General features: G+C 34.4%; 1 long non-coding RNA gene across 11 annotated transcripts; it reads right to left on the bottom strand.

Annotated features, from left to right (window-relative positions):
- Window positions 1-372: 372 nt before the first annotated feature.
- Window positions 373-4,402, bottom strand: LOC113302522. 11 transcript variants are annotated; one of them, XR_003336931.1, is made up of 7 exons: window positions 4,214-4,402; window positions 3,449-3,901; window positions 2,948-3,020; window positions 1,982-2,247; window positions 1,745-1,874; window positions 850-1,636; window positions 373-723 (listed from the first exon to the last, which is right to left on the bottom strand). It is a non-coding gene; the product is annotated as an uncharacterized LOC113302522 (long non-coding RNA). The 11 variants fall into 11 exon arrangements; XR_003336930.1 differs by having other exon boundaries at window positions 373-1,636; window positions 1,982-2,105; window positions 2,207-2,247; XR_003336932.1 differs by having other exon boundaries at window positions 373-1,636; window positions 1,982-2,105; window positions 2,207-2,247; window positions 2,948-2,999.
- Window positions 4,403-4,953: the final 551 nt, after the last annotated feature.

The raw sequence follows: 4,953 nt of genomic DNA, 5'->3' as shown, positions 1-4,953 counted from the left end.
TGCATTGCATGTGGTATCATTTCGAAATCAATCCAAAAAGAAATACCTCCGATTCAAAATGATGGTAGTCATTAGTCATCCTAAGGCTTGTCCGGGGATTGGATTGATCTGATTTTGCCTGACACAAAGTAAATTACCAAGCATATATACATGTGGTCATGACTATGAATCATCTTGTAGTAAGTTTCGATATTGGAATTTCTCTGCCAATAATTGAGGAGTTCAGTTGAGCCGTATATGGTTCCTAATTCCCTTCTGACCATGTTATCGCAACCAATGCCAGAGGTAACTGAGATAACATCTTATAAGCTACATGTCAGTATACTAACATACAAATGCCAGCAGAAGAATGCATAGACTTCTATGCACAGATCAACCCATAGATTTCAATAAGATGTCTTCGCTTAGATAATAAGTATTAATAAGATTACAAATATAAGATGGAATACATCCAAAAATAAGAAGGAACTATCAGACTTTCCAAAAATAGAACTTCACAAGTTCCAAACATATATGTTAAAAAGTTCAAAACTGAATCCAAAGAGTTGATGAAGACCTCTAGGCTATTCTTCAAGTTTTTACTGAAGGCTAGCTGAACTCCATGACACAAAGAGAGTTTATCGTCGATTGCAGCACGGTGTCCTGCGACTGAATTTCTGTTTGACGTGTTGCAAGTCAAGTAGTAGAAGCCGTTGATAAATTTCTGCAATTAACTAATGATTTCTGAAATTACGCAATGCGGTGATATATTAGCAAATCTTCTATAAAAATAAGATGAATAATCGGTGTACAAACAGTCACTTCTGTTAAGAACCCTTATCAAACTTGAATAGATTCGATGGAAACAACCTGCGACTTTGAGTTACAAAGTTTGGTAAAAAAGACTTTTCTCCAAGCAAACGAATCCCTTGCATGCTCAATTAATATTCTAGATATTGCAACAAATGAATTGAAAATTAAAATAGTTCCAGTCAGTTAATTGCTTAAGCAAACAAAGGGTCCTAATTGCTGACACAACAAATGTTTGTTACAAATTTGTAATTATTATCTCACGAACAGAAAATTTCAAGAAGCACAGTAAATATCCAAGGATGCCTTGTAACCCAAATCATGTATCCATACAAAACTCAAAATTTCCCTAAAAATTGGAGAGAGTTTAACAAATGGAGATCAAAATAAGGCTATAAACAGCTGGGAGGCAATACCTAAAGGAAAATGTAAGGAATCAGTGCAACTTGGTGGAATGGAAAATTTTCAATGTTGTAAAATCGCCAAAGAAAATTTTGAGAATGGAGAAACAAAGACTCACTTGTGTGAGGTAGTCATTAACGAAGCATAGAAATGATGGTGGCAATTGGTGGTAAAATATAAGCAAGTTATTTCTTAACCTCCAAACCATAGGAGAAATAAAGACTCACTTAGGCTATAGTGACGCAGGATGGTTAAATGTACTCCCATGAGCAGAAACATACAGGGGGACACATGAAAAACAACAGTTGTTAAATTTTAACATTTTAATTGGAGTGCAAAGAAAAAGAAGTTTGGATTATTTACCTAATTACTTTTTACATAAAACGATGAGATCATAACAACCACAGGTTTTTCCGATATTCCAATATTCCATGCGTGTCATGTGCTATATGGATGGGAAGATCAAGAGCAGAGCAAGCTTGTTAAACAGAATTAGAGCAGATATATATCTTAGATACAGTTCAAAGTTCAATTGTCGTTTATTTATCCTTACTTGGTAGGTATGCAGAAGTTGATATCATGGTGGCGTGGCTTCAAGAGTGATTTCATAAGATTCTTCAACTACTATTATCAGTTTTCCGTCCGGTCCGTCGTATACTTCCTCTAAAGATACTGCGAAATAGCTAGATCAACTTCGAGATTAAAAATCTAAGTGCCCAAAATCATTTCCTACATTCTAAAATTCCAGTCGCAATAGATGAATATGAAAAAGCTCCGAGAAAAATAAAACCTGGTAAGCAAAACTACTGCTCGGTATAGGTGTTGGTTTTGAAATTTGTCGTACAAATACAATCATTCATGTAAGTGTTAAGTTTGACCATCTCCTTCAAACACTGCTATCGTACACTATCTTTCTGTAAACAATAAAATAGAACCCCATTAGATATGGGGTTCTAATGAAGCAGGTCCAAAGTTGCAAATGAAGTAGGTCCAATGGTGCAAATTAGAACTTTACTGTCTTAATTGTGCGCACCACCAGCTTTTGAACATTATATCCTAGCAAAGAGAGAAAGAAAAGTAATGATTTCAACCAAAACTATCATAAATAGCCAAATTTCAAGAGTAATTTATAGATTTTTGAGTTTAGGAATTGTCGAAATTAGTTCTCATGATGATAAAACAAATGAGTAACCTTATCTACACATAAATACTCAAGGCCAAGACTAACGAATATTACATTTTTTTAAAGAAGGGTTGCTTTTATCAGTTCCCACAAAAGTAAAATTTTCAAACAAACATACTCCACAATCAATTTTCAAATGAATTTAATGGACATAGTAATACGGATATAGGAGATTGGGTGTACTATTAGTCATGCTTTCTAGAATGCCTGGAACGAATAACATGTGCCAAAATGATTCAAACTATGTCTCATCTGATCAAGTTTTCCTTAGAGCAGTATGTATAACACCTGCAGCTTGTGGTGCAGTCATTCCAGAAGATGACAAAAAAATAAATAGATGTAATCGTTAGCAATTGCGTGACATATGACAAAATAGGTATGAGTAAATATTGGTGGAAATCATAAAGCAGTTAAATTAAATCTAGTGATACAAAGAAAGCTAAGGAGCTTCCATATAAAATCACGGTAGTATAACTTAACGGATGGAATGTAATAATCTAAAAACCATCAGCAAATTACATTCAGTACTCGATCAAATACATATAACACTTGGAAGTCTTGAAAAATTCTAACCTTGTAAAGTTCTTTATTGAATGGAGACGGCAGAAATGTGCAGTTTTGCCTCCTAGTTCCCAGGCATGCAAAGCTAAAATATAATTAGTTCCTGGTTGAAAAGTACCCAACTCCTTTCAAATAAAAACCTCTTCCTCTGGAAACATTAATACCAAATACAATAACAATTGAATTGAAATGCAAATCTATGTTTTTATTTTGTTTGTAATCAGAGGCTAGAAAATTTGGAGGCAAAATCTAAATCTCTAGCATGAACTACTGCCGCATCCTCTGTTCTGCTGTTATGAGGCACCAAATGTTTATCATTTCTATTACACAATATCTCAAACTACTAAAGCTTTCCATTCGAATCATCTCAATCATATTTATAGATACTGGACAATGTAGATTTTCCGAATACATGTAACAGAATTAGTGATTCTCTGTCTAGTGAATGAGCAAAATTTGTATAAATATACAACAGACTGGATTAAGGGGAACGATCGGGTGGACAAATTATACCTCTTCGGGGCTTCATGGGCGGGAAATCTAGTATTTAACCTCGAACTGATTTCTCCAACTTTGCAAAGCCAATAAAATTATATCTCCTGTTCATCAGCTGCAACAATTGTTAAGACCTGGAAACAGAACCATAAACCATAACTCAATCAATTAAAGAACTATAATACACTGCTCAAATTAGTAACACAGGGATCCATCCACATGGAATGACATGAACACAATACTCTCTGATGCGTATTTCAATATCAGGAACATGACTAAAGATATCCACGCACTATAAACACACTTTTCAACCCAGATTGCACATTATTGGCACGGTTGAGGACCATATGCAACACATAATGAACAATCAACTCCCTTTATTTTGCCGGGTTACTTTTCTGCATAACACTCGCAAAAGGCCTTATGAATTTATAGCAGTTGTCTCAACGAATCCATTACAAATATTGCTACCTGATAACCCCAGCGAGACAAATAAGTCAGAAAGAACATTTCATATGCGAGACCGCACCAATTATATCAGACTGCTAACAGCGAAGAGACAAAACATCCACAATTCCTCATTCTAAATCTAACATGCAAACTTCATTATAAAATTAGTTAAAACCTTGAAGAAAACTTGCACAACAAAAAAATTGAACTAAACAACAAAATCAAAGAAATTATTCAGAAGAAAAAAGATTATTACATCAAAAGTTCGTAGAAATAACTTGAACTGAACAATAAAATCAAAGATATTATTCATAAAAAGTACCAAAACCATACCTAACAAAAATGCAGAAGACGAAATGCTCGACCACATTGATGACCTCAAGATGTCTTTCTCTGGATCGAAATTGGAATCAGTATTGATCTGGATTTTTGATACATGTGTATCTCCGTCTCTCCGGGAACTAGTGATCCTCAAGACGGATTGAGGATGTAATTGTAATTTAGGAGGTTTTGTAATTTATAGGTTTTGGAAACCTTTAAATCTATAAATAGAGATGTTTAGTTCATAGCTAAGACATCTAAAGTGTGGTTTGTGATACCACCTAGATCAGAGAGGGAGGTTTGTGAGACAAAACACCTTGAGAGAAATTTGTGAGGCAATTAATTATTGTAAAAGCAAGCTTAGAAAATATTTTAAGGTTATTTACCTAGAGAGATCGTGAGCGTAACAAAGAGAGAATTGTAATAGTTTTCTTGTTCATAATCTAGAGAAGATATATTTCTTCGAACCTGGTTTCTAGTGTGTTCTGTTTTCTAAGTTTTTCGTCTATTATTATTCTGAGTTCCGCCTCTATAATGATAGTCACCAAGGTACATATATCAATACGTATCAAGTTGGTATCAGAGCAAGGTTCGTTCTTTTAGGGAAGATTCTTGTGGTTTATGGTCTTCACTAGATCTCTCTACAAACAACTTGGTGAGTTACTCGAAAGCAAGAATACGTTTAAAGAACAAGAGAACATAAGATGGGAAAGTCAGTTGATGATCCAAAGCATAGCGAACCACATACTATG

Source organism: Papaver somniferum, chromosome 8 (genome assembly GCF_003573695.1).
Source record: "Papaver somniferum cultivar HN1 chromosome 8, ASM357369v1, whole genome shotgun sequence".
Taxonomy (NCBI): Eukaryota; Viridiplantae; Streptophyta; class Magnoliopsida; order Ranunculales; family Papaveraceae; genus Papaver; species Papaver somniferum.
Note: the sequence above shows the minus strand (reverse complement) of the source record. Positions and strands in the feature narration are given on the sequence as shown.